This window comes from Giraffa tippelskirchi, chromosome 1 (genome assembly GCF_054371585.1).
Source record: "Giraffa tippelskirchi isolate mGirTip1 chromosome 1, T2T-mGirTip1v1.2.pri, whole genome shotgun sequence".
NCBI classification, from domain to species: Eukaryota; Metazoa; Chordata; class Mammalia; order Artiodactyla; family Giraffidae; genus Giraffa; species Giraffa tippelskirchi.
In genome coordinates, this window is record NC_137275.1 from 8612052 (window position 1) to 8630247 (window position 18196).

The 18196-nt window shown below is 37.4% G+C and overlaps 1 protein-coding gene and 1 non-coding gene across 6 annotated transcripts in view; one reads left to right on the forward strand and one right to left on the reverse strand.

Moving 5' to 3' along the window:
• Window positions 1–18196, forward strand: part of RAB28 (RAB28, member RAS oncogene family) — a 101084-nt gene that overhangs the window by 51358 nt on the left and 31530 nt on the right. The window lies entirely within an intron of this gene.
• Window positions 10883–10954, reverse strand: TRNAR-GCG (transfer RNA arginine (anticodon GCG)). Its single transcript has one exon. It is a non-coding gene; the product is annotated as a tRNA-Arg (tRNA).

Genomic DNA, 18196 nt, shown 5'->3' on the forward strand with positions numbered 1-18196 from the left:
CACTCTAAGGTAGAATCTTGAGTGCTTTTCGTGATGCTGGAGATTGACTTTGCTAGTGTTGAGATTTCTGAGATAGAAAAATCTGTGTTAAATTACCATGAAGGATTAAACTATTTGAGGAAAACAGATTTGTTGACATAGTTTTATATGAGGTTCAGTCCTTAATTTTAGTAGTAGCCAAGGGAGCTTAATTCCAAAACCGACTGCCTGCTTACTGATATTTAAAAATTAAAAAAAAAAGTTATTAGGACTTTGATTTTTTTGAAGTAGTTTAAGATTCGCAACAAAATTGAGGGGAAGGTACAGAGCTTTCTCATATTCTCCCTACCTGCCCCCCCCCCCACCATGCATAGCCTTGCCTCATTAATAAGCTCCTGGGAGTAGTTCTTTTGTTAACAGTTGATGAACATGTAATGGTACATCATAATCATCCAGGGTCCACCGTTTACATTCTGATTCACTCTTGTTGTTACATATTCTGAAGGTTTGGACAAGTGTATGATGCCATGTGTGTCCATCGTTATGATAGCATTCCGAGTATTTTTACTGTCCTAGAAATCCTCTGTGCTCCCCACCTGTCCATCCCCTCTCCTCAACTCCTGGCAACCACCAGTCTTTTTACTGTCTGCATAGTTTGCCTTTTCCATAATATGATATACTAGTAGTTTGAATCATGTAGTCCTTTTCCATAATATTATATATAAATAGTTTGAATCATGTAGTATGTAGCTTTTTCAGATTGTCTTCTGTCACTTGGTATGTGTATTTATAGCTCCTCCATGGCTTTTTCATAGCTCAATAGCTCATTTCTTTTTAGTGCAGTTTATTTATTCATTCACCTACTGAAAGGCATCTTGGTTGCTTCTAAGTTTTGGCAGTTATAAATAAAACTGCTGTAAACATTGGTGTGCGGAGTTTTGTGTGTACATATTTTCAAGTCATTTAGGTAATGACCAAGAAGTGAAATTGCTGGATCATATAGTAAGAATATATTTACTTGTGTGAGATACTGTCATGCTGTCTTCCAAAAGTCCTGTGCCAGTTTGCATTTTTACCAGTACTGTCTGAGAGTTCCTTGCACTCTGCATCCTCGCTAAAATTTGGTATTGTCCGTATTCCATTCCAGTAGGTTATGTCATTTCATTGTTGTTTTCTTTTCCGTTTCCCTGATTGACAGTGTGATGTGGGACATTTTTTCATATGCCATTTGCCATTTGTGTGTCTTCTTTGGTGAGGGCTGGCTCGTCTTCTCATTCTTTAGACATCATCTTTCCTGGAGTAGTTCTTAGTTTTGACAAAGCTTTATCAACTTTTTCTCTCATGAATTGAGTGAGCCTTTGGTGGTGTATGTAAAAAGGTATCACCATACGCAAGGTCATCTAGGTTTTTTTCTGTTATCTTCTAGAGTTTTATAGTTTTTATAGTTTTATAGATCCTTTTGGGGTTAATTTCTATGGAGGGTGTAAGGTCTGTGTCTAGATTTTTCTTTTTTTTTGCATATGGCTATCCTTTTTTTCTAGCACCAGTAGTTGAAAAGACTACCTTTGCTCCACTGTATTACCCTTACTTCTTTGTCAGAAATCAGTTGACTGTATTTATGTGGTCTATTTTTGGTCTCTCAACTCTGTTCCATTGATACATTTGTCTTTCTTTTGCAATCCCACATGGTCTTGATTATTGAAGCTTTATAGTAAGTATAGAAGTTGGGTAGTGTCAGTACTCTGTTTTTCTCTTTCAGTATTGTTTTGACTCCTCTGGGCCTCATGCCACTCCATATAAACTTTAGAATGAGTTTGTCAATATCCACAAAAGAACTTGTTAGAATTTTGATTGGGATTGCAAGGACTCTGTAGATCAAGTTATATAGAACTCACATCTTAAAAATAGTGAATCTTCTTATCTATGAGCATGGAATATATCATCATTTATTAATTTTCCTTTGATTTTATTAGAGTTTTGTAGTTTTTCTATACATGTACAATTCCTTTATAAGATATAGATCATATACATGATTTGTTAGGTTTATACCAGGGTATTTTATTTGGGGGGTATTAATGTAAATGGCAGAACGAAAACCACAATCATAGAAAGCTAACCAAAATGATCATATGGGTCATAGCCTTATGTAACTCATTGAAGCTATGAGCCTTGCCATGCAGGGCCACCCCTTGCCCTCGAGATGGACCAGTTATGTTGGAGAGTTCTGATAAAACATGGTCCACTGGAGAATGGAATGGCAAGTTCACTCAGTTCAGTCACTAAGCTGTGTCCAACTCTTTGTGACCCCATGGACTGCAGCAAGCCAGGCTTCCCTGTCCATCAGCAACTCCTAGAGCTTGCTCAAACTCACATCCACTGAGTCAGTGATGCCATCCAGCCATCTCATCCTCCGTTGCCCCCTTCTCCTCCTTCCTTAAATCTTTCCCAGCATCAGGGTCTTTTCTAAGGAGTCAGCACTTCAAGTCAGGTGGCCAAAGTATTAGAGGTTCAGCTTCAGCATCAGTCCTTCCAATGAACATTCAGGGCTGATTTCCTTTAGGATGGACTGGTTGTATCTCCTTGCAGTCCAAGGGACTCTCAAGAGTCTTCTCCAACACCATAGTTCAAAAGCATCAATTCTTCAGTGCTCAGCTTTCTTTATGGTCCAGCTCTCACATCCATACATGACTACTGGAAAAACCATAGCTTGGACTATATGGACCTCTGTTGGCAAAGTAAGGTCTCTCCTTTTTAATATGCTATCTAGATTTATCATTGCTTTTCTTCCAAGGAGCAAGTGTCTTTTAATTTCATGGGTGCAGTCACCATCTGCAGTGATATTGGAGCCCAAGAAAATAAAGTCTGTCACTGTTTCCACTGTCTCCCCATCTATTTGCTATGAAGTGATGGTAGTGGATGCCGTGATCTTAATGTTGAGTTTTAAGCCAGGTTATTCACTCTCCTATTTGACTTTCATCAAGAGGCTCTTTAGGTCCTCTTTGCTTTCTGCCGTAAGGGTGGTATCCTCTGCATATCTGAGGTTATTGATATTTCTCCCTGCAATCTTGATTCCAGAGTCATCCAGTCTGGCATTTTGCATGATGTACTCTGCATATAAGTTAAACAAGCAGGGTGACAATATATATCCTTGTTGTACTCCTTTCCCAAGTCCTCTGTTCCATGTCTGTTCTAACTGTTGCTTCTTGATTGGCATACAGATTTCTCAGGAGGCAGGTAAGGTGGTCTGGTATTCCCATCTCTTGAAGAATTTTCCACAGTTTGTTGTGATCCACACAGTCAAAGGCTTTAGTGTAGTCAATGAAACAGAAGTAGATGTTTTTTTGGAATTCTCTTGCTTTTCTGTGCCCCAGCAGATGTTGGCAATTTGATCTCTGGTTCCTCTGCCTTTTCTAAATCCAGGTTGAACATCTGGAAGTTCTTGGTTCACATACTGTTGAAGTCTAGATATAGAATTTTGAGTGTTACTTTGCTAACATGTGAGATGAGTACAGTTGTGTGGTAGTTTAAACATTCTTTGGCATTGCCTTTCTTTGGGATTGGAGTGAAAACTGACCTTTTCCACTCCTGTGGCCACTGCTGAGTTTTCCAAATTTGCTGGCATATTGAGTGCAGCACTTGCTTGGAGAACCCCATCCACAGTATGAAAAGGCAAAAAGATATGACAGTGGAAAATGAGCTGGATTTAGAAAAGGCAAAGGAACCAGAGATCAAATTGCCAATATCCGTTGGATCATAGAAAAAACAAATTCCAAAAAAGCATCTGTTTCACTAACTACTTTGTGGTCAATGCCTTTGACTATGTGGATCGTAACAAACTGTGGAAGATTCTTAAAGAGATGGGCATACTAGACAACCTTACCTGTCTCCTGAGAAACCTGTATGTAGGATAAGAAGGAGCAGTTAGAACTGGACATGGGAACAACAGACTGGTTCCAGATTGGGAAAGGAGTACATCAAGGATATATATTGTCACCCTGCTTATTTAACTTATATGTAGAGTACATCATGCGAAATGCCAAGCTGGATGACTCACAAGCTGGAATCAAGATTGCCAGGAGAAATATCAACAACCTCAGATGTGTGAATGATATCACTCTAATCACAGAAAGGGAAGAGGAACTAAAGAGCCTCTTGATGAGAGTGAATAAGAGTGAAAAAGCTGACTTAAAACTCAACATTGAAAGGAACTGAGATCATGGCATCTGGTCCCATCACTTCATGGCAAATAGAGGGGAAAAAGTGGAATCTGTGACAGATTTTATTTTCTTGGCCTCTAAATCACTGTGGATGGTGACTTCAGCTATGAAATTAAAGAGACTTGCTCCTTGGAGAAAAGCTATGACAAACCTAGAGAGCATATTAAAAGGCAGAGACATCACTCTGCTGACAAAAGTCCTTATAGTCAAAGCTATGTTTTTCCCAGTAGTCATGTATGGTTGTGAGAGTTGGACCATAAAGAAGGCTGAGCACCGAAGAGTTGATGCTTTTGAATTGTGTTGCTGTACTAGACCCTTGAGAATCTCTTGGTCAGCAAGGAGACCAAACCAGTCAATCCTAAAGGGAATCAGTCTTGAATATTCATTGGAAGGACTGATGCTAAAGCTCCAATACTTTGGCCACGTGATGCAAAGAGCTTACTCAGTGGAGAAGACCCTGATGCTGGGAAAGATTGAGGGCAGAAGAAGGAGGCGAAAGAGAATGAGATGCTTGGATGGCATCACCGACTCAATGGACATGAGTTTGAGCAAACTCCAGGAGGTAGTGAAGGGCAAGAAAGTCTGACGTGCTGCAGTTCATGGGATCAGAAAGAATTGGGCATAGGAATATAGACCTCTACCTATACTGTATTTGATGTATAGATCTGGAGACATGTAGACTGTCTCTTGACTATTTCTAGCTTCTCAGTGAAGTGGGAAGCACAGTCCTAGTGGTTTAAATTCTTTTCTCCTAAAAAATATATTGAAATCTTGATCTCTAGAATCTGTGAGTATGAGCTTATTTGAAAATATGGTCTTTGCAGATGTAAGCAAGTTAAGATGAGTTGTACTTGATTAGGGTTATCTGTAAATCCAATGACTGGTATCCTTACAAGGACAGAGAAATTCAGACAGAGCCACAGACACTTAGGGAGGAAAGTCATGTAAAGATGGAGTCAGAGATTGGAGTCAGGGAGCTACAAGCTTTGCCAAGGTTTGCTAGTAACGATACGAGGCTAAGGACGGGCAAGAAAGGAGTCTTCCCAGTAGCCTTCAGAGGGAGCTTGGTCCTGCCAATAATATGACTTATGACTTCTTGCCTCTGAACTCCAAGAGAATACATTTCTGTTATCTTAAGCCACCTATTTTGTGGTGGTTTGGTTTCAGCAGTCCTTGGAAACTGATACCAGTCTTCAACTGCTAGTAAGAATAGGGGAAGACTTGATGTTTTGATTTCTCTTGGATTTTTTTTTTAAGTTTTCTTTCTTTGACCTAAGACTTCACATGATATCAAGCTTCCTTGACACTTTCACTGGCTGGTCCGTAGAATGTTACTAGGCCAGTTTTTAATGGACAGAGCATGTCTTCAAGGCTACAGTCTTGGTGGTAGTTTTCTCACCTTTTTGCATTTCCAAGCATGTGACATCTTGCAGGTAGGATTTAGAAAAGCTGATTGCCACACTTAGAACTGATTGACCCTTCTCCTCCCAATAGGCCTCTGTTGAATCAGTTTATGATTATTTCTTTGTTTGTTTTTTTTTAATAAATTTATTTATTTTAGTTGGGCATACACACTGAGGAAACCAGAAGTGAAAGAGACACGTGTACCCCAATGTTCATCGCAGCACTATTTACAATAGCCAGGACATGGAAGCAACCTAGATGTCCATCAGCAGACGAATGGATAAGGAAGCTGTGGTACATATACACAATGGAATATTACTCAGCCATTAAAAAAAAAATACATTTGAATCGGTTCTATTGAGATGGATGAAACTGGAGCCCATTATACAGAGTGAAGTAAGCCAGAAAGAAAAACACCAATACAGTATACTAATGCATATATATGGAATTTGAAAGATGGTAATGATAACCCTATACGTGAGACAGAATAAGAGACACAGATGCATAGAACAGTCTTATGGACTCTGAGGGAGAAGGTGAGGGTGGGATGTTCTGGGAGAATAGCATTGAAACATGTATATTATCATATTTCTTTGGTTTTTTTTTTAACATTCTTATAAAAATTTTTAACATACAGGGAAGTTGAACTTTACAATAAACACCTATATACTCACTGTCTAGAGGAAAAGTTTGGCAGACTTTTTCAGAAAAGAGCCAGATAGTAAATATTTTAGGCTTGGCAAGACATATAGCATCTGTCATAAACTATTGAACTGTCCCATAGTGGTTCTTTTCCAGCCATGAAAAATTTATGAATGAATAAGTGTGACTATGCTTTATTTATAGACACTAAAATTTGAATTTTGTATTTCTTATGTCAGAAATTATTCTTTTCATTTATTTTCAACTGTTTCAAAATGTGAAAACTGTTCTTAGCTCATGGGCCCTAAGAACAGGTGGCAGACCAGTTTTAACCCACATGCCATATTGACTCCAATCTGGGAGTTTATTGACTCCAATCTGGGGTTTGCAATGAATATTCTGTTTTGCTTGCTTGATCATATATCTATCCATCTATCCATCCCTCTATCAGTCTAGTAGTTCATCTGTATTTTGATGCATTCAAAATTAGTTGTAGGTAGTACCTTTTAGAACAGGCAGAGGAACCAGAGATCAAATTGCCAATATCCGCTGGATCATCGAAAAAGCAAGAGAGTTCAAAAAAAACATCTATTTCTGCTTCATTGACTATGCCAAAGCCTTTGACTGTGTGGATCACAATAAACTGTGGAAAATTCTGAAAGAGATGGGAATACCAGACCATCTGACCTGTCTCTTGAGAAACCTGTATGCAGGTCAGGAAGCAACAGTTAGAACTGGACATGGAACAACAGACTGGTTCCAAATAGGAAAAGGAGTCCGTCAAGGCTGTATATTGTCACCCTGCTTATTTAACTTATATGCAGAGTACATCATGAGAAACGCTGGGCTGGAAGAAACACAAGCTGGAATCAAGATTTCTGGGAGAAATATCAATAACCTCAGATATGCGGATGACACCACCCTTATGGCAGAAAGTGAAGAAGAACTAAAGAGCCTCTTGATGAAGGTGAAGGAGGAGAGTGAAAAAGTTGGCTTAAAGCTCAACGTTCAGAAAACTAAGATCATGGCATCTGGTCCCATCACTCCATGGGAAATAGATGGGGAAACAGTGGAAACAGTGTCAGACTTTATTTTTTTGGGCTCCAGAATCACTGCTGATGGTGACTGCAGCCATGAAATTAAAAGACGCTTACTCCTTGGAAGGAAGGTTATGGCCAACCTAGATAGCATATTTAAAAGCAGAGACATTACTTTGCCAACAAAAGTCCGTCTAGTCAAGGCTATGGTTTTTCCAGTGGTCATGTATGGATGTGAGAGTTGGACGGTGAAGAAAGCTGAGCGCCGCAGAATTGATGCTTTTGAACTGTGGTGTTGGAGAAGACTCTTGAGAGTTCCTTGGACTGCAAGGAGATCCAATCGATCCATCCTAAAAGAGATCCATCCTGGGTGTTCATTGGAAGGTCTGATGTTGAGGCTGAAACTCCAATACTTTGGCCACCTCATGCGAAGGGTTGACTCATTGGATAAGACCCTAATGCTGGGTAGGATTGGGGGCAGGAGGAGAAGGGGACGACAGAGGATGAGATGGTTGGATGGCATCACCGACTTGATGAACATGGTTTTGGGTAGACTCTGGGAGTTGGTGATGGACAGGGAGGCCTGGCGTGCTGCAATTCATGGGGTCGCAGAGAGTAGGACACGACTGAGCGACTGAACTGAACTGAGTACCTTTTATATCTAAACACTTTCATTGTACATATCATTACTTGGAGGTCAAATTTGGGGGGAGTGTGGTAAAATTTTCTTATAGTGAAATGAAAAAAATCTTAAGTGTATTATGTATTGACTTTGTCAGGTCATGCCCCTCCATAACCTTTATCTTTATAAAAATATTGAACAGTATCATCTCAGACAAGCCCCAGCCTTCCTCCCTGCCCTCCAGGTTCTGCTGTAGCCATAGCTACAAGCACAAAGCTGACATATTGGAATCAGAAGTAGCTGTTGCCACTGCTGTACCCTCCACTGCCAGAGTGGGAAGAGATGGGTGATGACAAGAATGGGATGTTTGCATTTTTTTCATTGTCCTTCATTTCCAATATTGGCTGTTTTCTTGAGGGTTAACAGCTCTATGTCCTCCCATTCATGCTCTTGATTTCTTAAGATCTGTAGACTCTTGCTTGTTCCTATTTAAATATGAATGTAAAATTGAGTAGTATTAGTAGCTGATCTGGGCTTTTCTGGTTGGTAAAGAATCTCCCTGCAGTGCGGGAGACCTGGGTTCAATCTTGGGGTTGGGAAGATCCCCTGGAGGAGGAAATGGCAGCCCACTCCAGTATTCTTGCCTGGAGATTCCCATGAACAGAGGAGCCTGGCGGGCTACAGTCCATGGGGTCGCAAAGAGTCAGACACGACTGAGGGACTAAGCACACACACAGTAGCTGATCTAGGTTTTAAAATTTATGATAAAGGTCATTATTGGATTTTCTTAGTAGTTCTTACCTTGAAGATGAGGACAGCCTCCAGAGCTTACAATATATTTCACCCTGACTTTAGAGTATTGGTAATATATTGACAATCAGGCTTCTAACATAGGTGTGTGCTGCTGCTGCTGCTAAGTTGCTTCAGTCGTGTCGGACTCTGTGCGACCTCAGAGATGACAGCCTACCGCGCTCCTCTGTCCCTGGGATTCTCCAGTCAAGAACCCTGGAGTGGGTTGCCATTTCCTTCTCCAATACATGAAAGTGAAAAGTGAAAGTGAAGTCGCTCAGTTGTGTCCGACTCTTCGTGACCCCATGGACAGGCAATATTGGAGATCCCTGTCCATTGTAGATGTTAGAAAGGAATTACTTTGGACTGACTTAGAGGAGTTCGCCACTCTGTAAGACTGTTCTTCCTTTCTCTCTTTATACCTTCTGGCAGTTTAAGGATAAGTGGGTGTCCTGCTGTTTTTCTGATGGCATTGTACTAGGTCAACTTGTCTAAACTGGAAATATATTTCCAAAATTTCCTTTCCCGTACTGGTCAGTTAGCATTGGTTACAAAAGACATTTTGTGGAAAAGCTGTAGGCGAGAAGTGAAGTGGCGAGGATGCTTTGTGGCTCTCTGAGGGTCAGTGCTGTGTACCAGGCACTGTGGCAGCTCTCACACCACAGCGCTGATTTGCTAGCTCACCTTATAGGTGTGGGATGGCAGGTGGACCTGCAGTTCCTTCAGCCTCTGTCAGATTTCCCCCTTCAGCATCTCTGAGTACTTGCCCTGCTTGTGTAGCTCCCTAGAGAAGGGTGTGTGTTTCTCCTTTTGGTCACCCTTGGCATCAGGATTGGGTTGCTGAGACATGCGAGTTCAGTTTGTCATTACTGTCATCCGCACAGGTCCCAGTTAGTTCTTGCAGACTTCATTTCTCCTTATCAATTCCAGCTTATCCTGACAGGTTCCAGTTTGTCCTTGCTCTTTATCCAGTTGTCTTCCTGACTGCTGGTCTGGCTGACCTACAGCGTGACTTCAGGCTCAAGACCGGATGCAGGGGTAACAGCCTGTACCTGTTGCTCAGCAGCTCCCACAATTTTGTAGTCTGACCACTGTAATAAACCTTTTTTCTTATCATCTATACTGTTCTGCTTCATTGATTGAACCCTAATTGATACACCTTGGATATTCTAGGGTTCACAAATTTTTAATATTAGATCCCATATTTGGAGAGTTATTTCTACCAGTTTATTTTATCTTCCAGAATTTTTTCTGTTTCTCTTCTCTTCTTGGCACCTTTTCTTTATTTTTTGTTTCTAATGCTACCATGTATTCTCATTTGTAATGCTTCTTCAGCATATCAGTGGGATTTCAAACCTTTAATAGTTTGGATTTAAAAATCCTTATTGTGCTTAAATATTATTTTTAAAAAAGTTTAAACAGCTGTAACAGTCTTTTAAAAACAGCTGAAGTCTTTTTACCGTAAAGACCCACTTAAAACAGTGAGCTGGGAGTATACCAAGAACCCAAAGAAGTTTTTGCATATAAATGGCCTAGAGTGAGACAACAGTGTCAGTTTAAATCAGCACTATGGCAAAGCCACAGTGAGAGCTGTTTGACAACCAACATTGAGACCTATTTTCACATTATGCTCTAGACATGTAATATGTGATTGATGTAATATATGATGTGTTTTCTTTTTGGCAACTTTAAAGTTTGATCACCTGTTTCAGTGACATGTGATTCTTCATTGGAATCGATTTGTGTATCTTTTATTTTCAACGTGTTTGTTTATTATCAGTATATTTTTTATTTCTGAGGTTGATGTTTTTTGTTGGCAGTAGACAGAATTATTTAGCCATTCAGGTTAATTGATGCCACTTTGGCACCAAATGAGATTTTATTATAATGCTTTATTTTTTTCTGAGACATATATAAAGGACTATAAAATAAATAATTGTTAAATGAATTATGCCAAGTCGAGACATTCAAAAATATTATTACATTTTTATAAATATATTATTAAATATTGGTGAAATAATTTTGCAAAGTACAAGATTATCCTTGATGCCAGTGAGTAGTACCAATGAAGTTGCTCAGTTGTGTCTGACTGTTTATGATCCCACAGACTGTAGCCTTCCAGGTTCCTCCATCCATGGAATTTTCCAGGCAAGAGTACTGGAGTGGGTTGCCATTTCCTTCTCCAGGGAATCTTCCCGACCCGGGGATTGAACCCAGGTCTCCTGCATCGCAGGCAGACGCTTTACCGTCTGAGCTACCAGGGAAGCCCATTATTTCCATGTATTTATATCTCATATTCAAGTATTAGCATACTGAATTATTTAAAACTTATCACTTGTGTAATGTAAGACATTGGCTTAAAATTGAATACCAAAAATTGTTGTATAGTTTTAGTTTTTTTTTATTCCTACTTCGTCCCTACCCCTACCATTTATATAGAGAGTTAATATTTGGATATGCTAATATATAGAAACTGTGAACTGAATTCTTAATCAGTGGAGATGAATGTTTTCTGGGCTTGTGCTTAAGCTCACTCTTTCCTTCAGATCTTTTTTTTTAACCTTTGAAGATTACTGACAGCTATTCTTTACTTTAATAAGAAATGGTGAAAGTTGATGAAGTTTTATGTTTAGTCTTAGGTTCAGAAATGATGTTTTCCTCTTTTGAAAAGTTTTTTGTTAGGAATTATCTGTACTTGTGATTTTTCTTAAATAGTTCCTTTTTTTTTTAAGAGGAAGCATTTTTTAAAATCAGTTGTCTTATTATTTATTTATTTATTTCTTGGCTTATTGACATATCAGGCTAGCACCATCTTCTGAGAGTTCATTACATTACAGTTTAATACTAAAGTCTAAGAGGTATTTTATAATTAAGAAAATGCTTTCAATTTTTGTGAGAATTTAAGAATTTTTTTTTCTATAATCAGTTTGGTTAAAATGTGTTTTGATGATCATGAAAACATAACTACCTGTTAGAATTTGACTTTGTTCTTATTATTGTGAGCAATTCAGTTTCCTCTTACAATATTTTAAAGTATTCATTCGGTCAGTCATTCATTAATGAGTGCCTTTGACATTCTAAGTGCAATGGTAGTGGAGTTGGTATGATAGTACTGTCCTAGCGTAGTGTACTTGGTGTCCAGGAGGACTTGATGTACAGGTGCACAAGCAGAGTCTTAAGGGATATGCAGGAGTGTGCCATACGGAGAAGGACAAGAAAGAACAGTTCAGGAACAAGTAAAAGAATGAATAAAGCCTCAGAAGCTAGGATATAGCCTGAAATATTAAGGGAAATTGGCAACATTTTGTTGTAGCTGGAGCATAGGTTGTAAGGCAGGAAGAGTTGAGATACAGAGACTATATTTTAAGGGGTTTAGATTTTCTCCTAAGGGCTATAGAAAGTCCCTCAGGGATTTTAAGCAGAAGAATGATTTGAGCAGTGATGTAGAGCAAGGGTCAGCAAACTGCAGCTTATGCTGCTTTTTTGTGTGGCCAACTACCTGAGAATGGTTTTTACATCTTTAAATGGTTGGACAAAAATCAAAAGAAGGATAATATTTTCTGACACCTGAAAATTATATGAAAATCAAATTTTAATGTCCATAAATAGTTTTATTGGAACAGAGCCACACTCATCTGTTTACATCTTGTCTATGCCTGCTTTTTCACTACAACGACAGAGTTGAGTAGCTGCTGTAAAGAACATATGACCTGCAAAGCCTGAAATATTTACTGTCTGGCCCTTTATAGAGAATGTTTGCCAACGCCTGTTCTAAATACACCAATTAAATTATAGAGATAGTCAGAATGGGTAGAAAAGCAAGACCCAACCATATCCTGCAGAGAACGCAATGGCACCCCACTCCAGTGCTCCAGCAGCAGCAGCAGCAACCATATTCTATCTATAAGAAACCCACTTTAAATATGAAGATTCAGATAGGTTAAAAGTAAAAGGATGAGAAAAGATAAGTTCTGTAAACCCTAATCAAAAGAAAGTTTAAGTAGTTTTGTTAATACCAGAAACAAGGAATTTAGCAGGGATAAAGAAGGCTTATACAATAATGATCAAAAGGTCAATTCAATAAAAAGCCATCACAATCCTAAACATACATAAAGTCACCAACAGAAAGAAACTGATAGAGCAGAGAAGAGTAATAGACAGATCTACCATTGCAGTTAGACTTCAATGCTCCTCTCACTACTGATAGAGCAGGTAGAAAATAATTAGTTAAGGATGTAGAGGTGTGAACAACATCAACCAGCCAGATCTAACTGACGTTTACAGTACATTTACTCTGACAACAGCAGAATACACGTTGCTTTCAGTTGTATATGAAACAAGGCTGTATTCTGACCTATAAAAACAAATTGAAAAGAATTAAATATATTCTCTGACAGTAATGGAATTAAATTAGGAACCAATCACACAAATATATTTGTAATATCTCCAGTTATTTGGAAATTAAACAACTCACTTCTAAATAACCTGTGAATCAATGAGGAAGTCATAGAAAATTAAATATTTTGAATTGAATAAAAATGAAAGCACTGCATATAAAAATTTGTGGGATGCAGCTAAAGTAGTTGTTTAGAGAGAAATGTTTAGTGTTACTAAATGCTTACATTTGAGAAAAAAAAAATCCTCAAAGTCCATAATCCAAGCTTTCATCTCAAGAAAATAGAAAATGAAGGGCAAATTAAAGCAAACAGACGAAAGGAAAATGTAACGCTAAAATCAGAAATAAAAGACAGTAGAGAAATCAATGAAATCAAAAGCTGATCCTTTGAAAAGATTGATAAAATTGGATAAACGTCTAGCCAAACTGACCATAAAAAAAGAGAGAAGATACAAGTTACAGTATCGGGAATGAAGGAGGAGAATTTGTCATAAATCCTGTGGATATTAAAAGCAGAATGGGGAATATACTGAGAAGTTTTATTTCCATAAATGACAATTTGAATTAAATGAGCAAATCTCTTTAAAGATATAAACTACCAGAGTTTACTCAAGAAGAAGTAGATAACCTGAATACTGTGATATTTATGAAAAACAAATCAAAACTAAATCCATAATTTAAAATGCTCCTACAAAGAAAACTACTGGCTCAGATGGTTTTACTGGTGAATTCTGCCAAACACACATGGAAGAAATAATACCAATTGTATGTAAACCCTTTTAGAATACCAAAGAGGATGGAACACTTCTGAACTCATTTTGTGACAGCAGTGTTAATCTGATACTAAGCCCAGGAAAAGATAAGGTGACTACAGACTAATATCCCTCATGAACATAGACACAAAACATTCTTAACAAAATATTAAATGAGTTGAATTTAGCAGTATATAAAAAGGATACTACATCATGACTGAGTGGTGTTTATCAAGGAGATGCAAGGCTGTTTTAGCATTCAGAATCAATTAATATAATTTACTATATCAATAGGCTTAAGAAGAAAAGGCATATTATGATCTAATAAATGCATAAAAAGAATTTGTTAAAAGTTAACATCCATTCATGGTATCAAAAAAGAAAACTGAACAAACTAGGCATGAGGATTGACTTCTTTAACCCGATAAATGGCATTTATGAAAAACCTACAGTTAACATCATACTTGATAACAAATGAGTGAATGCTTCCCTACTAAGACCAGGTATAAGGCAAGGATGTTCACTTTCACTGTTCACCATATTCAACATCATTCTTGAAGTCCTAGCTATTGTAAAACAGTAAGAAAAAAGATATATGACATACCGATTAAAAAGGAAGAAATAAAACTGCAAAATTCTCAGATGATATAAATAGCTACTTCAGAAATCCCTGTGTTGAAAAAAGTGTACATTTTAATATAAGGTGTAAATATAAGACCCAAATAAAAGATAACTCCCATGTTCAAGGATACAAAGACTCAATATTATAAAACTAATATTTCATCTCAAATTGGTTTACTGAGTCAGCATAATTATGTGTGGTATATAAGCAAACTGACTCTAATATGTATATGGATGGAGAAAGGGGCCAAGGATAGTTAATATGTTCCTGAATTACAAGGTGAGGACCATTTGCTATGCTAGTGATAAAAATGTTTATAAACAGCTTGTAGTAAATACATTGAGGAATTCACTCAAGGAAATAGAGTGGAAATGCTAGAAACAAACCCTCATATAAAGGGAACTTTGATGTTATAATGGAAGTGATATTGAAGATCTTCTGAAAGGATTGTTATTGTTCAGTTGCTAAGTCGTGTCTGACTCTTTGTGACCCAATGAACTGCACCATGCCAGATTTCCCTTCACTACCTCCCAGAGTTTGCTCGAACTCATGTCCATTGAGTCGGTGATGCCATCCAACCATCTCATCCTCTGTCGCCCCGGTCTCCTCCTGCCTTCAATCTTTCCCAGCATCAGGGTCTTTTCCAGTGGGTTGGCTCTTTGCACCGGGTGGCCGAAGTATTGGAGCTTCAGCTTCAGTCCTTCCAATGACTAATTCAGTCAATTCTTTAGGATTGACTAGTTTGATCATTTAAAAGGATGATATGTTTAATAAGTAGCCCTGGAATAGTTTGTTTTTATGGAGAAAAAGAAAATGGTGCCTATATTACTCTCATATACAGTTCCAAATGGGTTAAAGGCTGTAATGTAAATCACACAACTCTTGTAGAAGAAAAAAATGAAAGAATATCTTTCATACCTTGGGATGTGGAAAGATTTTTTGCTAAATTTAAATGTTGAATATATCAACCACATAAGATAAACAGGTTTGTTTCTATCAAGTGACACATTAAATAATTCGAAAAGATAAACCACAAACTGGGAGAAGGTATGTGTACCCCAAATACCTGAAAAAAAGATTAATACACTTTTACAAATCTATAAGAAAGACAACTTAGTAGAAAAAGGGACATAAAACATGAGAAATTTCATAGGAAAAATGGCCCAAAGACATTTGAAAATAATCACTAATCAAGGAAATGGAAAATAAGACCACAGGTAAGTAATAATGTGTGTGTGTGTGTGTGTGTGTGTGTGTGTGTGTATGTGTTAAGTCACTCAGTCACGTTCGACCTTTTGCGACCCCATGGACTGTAGCCTGCAAGGCTGCTCTGTCCATGGAATTCTCTAGACAAGAATACTGGAGTGGGTTGTCATTCCCTTCTCCAGGGGATCTTCCTGACCCAAGGATTGAACCTGGGTTTCCTGCATTGCAGCCAGATTCTTTACCTTTTGTGCCACCAGTAATAACGTGCCCATAAGTAATAATGTACACATATCAAAAAGCCTAAGAAGTGACAGAGACATAATATGAATCTACAGGAATTCATGGTCATTGCTAGGTGGATTGTAAATTGATAAAATGACTTTGAAAATAATTTGCCATTATTCTGTAAAGTTGAACATTCATAGACCCTAGGATTCAACAGTTTTATGTCTTAAACAGACTGCTATACATATGTATCGGATGACATGCACTAAGAGTAGTCATGCTGCTTCATTGTTGATAATAGCTAACGATTGGAAGCAATTTGAGTGTCCACTTGGAGAAAAGATATATAAATTGTGGTATGTTCATACAAAGATATGTTATATGGCAATGAAAGTGAATGAAGTAATCCACTTGGGATAACATGAATGAAACAATGTCATGGGGAAAATGAGAGTTGTAGAAGATTGTCCTGCCTGAGGAGAAAGCTGAGTGAGAGTTAAGAATGCAGACTCTGGCTGCGAGGGCCTTGAGTTCTGGCTCCTCTCCTTACTAGAAATGTGTCCTTATATAAGTCATTTATCCTCTCTATGCTTTATTTTCTCATCTGTCAGCTAGTGGTTATTGTGAGGATTAAATAATTTAATATGTGTAATGTGCCTGTAAAACACTTTGGTGCTATATAAATGTTAACTATTCTTATTATTACTCTGGATTCTGTTGCTATTGGGCAGTTTTGTCTTTACTGTTTACTTTTTGTTGTGATTTTAAATCATGTTTTATCATTCCCCTTCTCCCAGTGGATCTAATATATGGTAATTGAGGGCAATTAGAAAAGAGAGGAAAATATAAGAAATAATTAAATAACTGTAGTATAATTGCCAATTGAAGCAGTTCTTACTATTGCCTCTGATCCTTGCAAGATCCCAGTCTATACTGGTATCTAGGAAAGACAAATACACTTCTTTTTTTTTTCATGCAAAAAAAAGAAATGCATTTTTATTTTTAAATGAAAGACATAAGTGAGCTGGGACCTTGTTATACTATCCAGCTATCATGCCAATCTTTGCAAATAAACCTATGTAATACTGGCCAGTATGAAATTCTCCAGTAAGAATTCCTATGGAGACTGCCTGAAACATGACTCAAAATAAGAAGAGTCAATATGCAATAAAAGTTATAAACCATCACAAATACAGAAAGAGTTGCTTACTCCATGATATTATGTCCCCATTTAGACCTATTATTACATTTTAACATGAAGTTAGAGGAGAGGTGGTTATCCATTACCTACCACCAGAGAGAATTCAGTTAATGGTACTAAATAAGTTGAAATAATATGAATTTTTACATACTCTCCTTGCTGCCCTCTTGATTCTGCCTGCTGTTAATGTTATTCTGGTGACTCTACAGAATAAATGGTATTTATCATTATCCCCTGAGAATCTTTGTAGGTCTGGTTGTAGATATGTATGTGACTATGTATGTGACTATGCAATAGAAATACAATGCAAAGTAATTGGCAAACCTTATAGCAATATAGAGAATCTATAAAAATATTAGAGAATTACTAGAATCAAAAGTAATTAACAACTGAAGGATCTGGAGGAGTCAGGTAATAAATAATTGAAGAGAAAATCCACAAGATTCATGATGTATATAGAGAGGTTGAAAGAGTATGATTTGATAATTAAGGGACTAAAGAAGTCCTTGGGGAAATTGTGAAAACTATGAATATTTTTGCAGCAGTGACCCTTCTTTATGATAATATGAAAAATTCAGTTTGAAGAGAAGATTGTCATATTAGTGTAATTTTATTAGACTTTTTAATATAATGATATATACATAAGAAAAGTACATAAAATATATGTATAGTTTAAAGAATAGCTGTTCCTGGGTCACAAAGTAGAGCATTGCCAATCACCCCAGATGCCAACCAGGTGCCTTTATCAGTCCTTTCTCTTCCTTCAGAGTTAACTACTATCCTTTGTCCTAATGTTTTACTTGCTGTTCTTCTTAGTTTCATCATCTGTGTATTCTTCACTGATAGCTAATTTTGTCATTTTAAAATTTCACATGAATGTTGTCATTTATGTGTATTTCTTAATGTCTTTCTGTTTTGCTCAACACATTTGTGATACTCATTCTTAGTTGTGGTGTGAGACTCTAGCTCAGTTTTTCAGTCCTGTATAGTATTCCTGTAAAATGAAAGAATACATATTAGTTTAGACACCTTTGATATTTTGTATTTGTTTTAAGAACCTAAAAATGTTTTTCTTTTTTTAAAAATTTGTTTATTTTTTGTTGT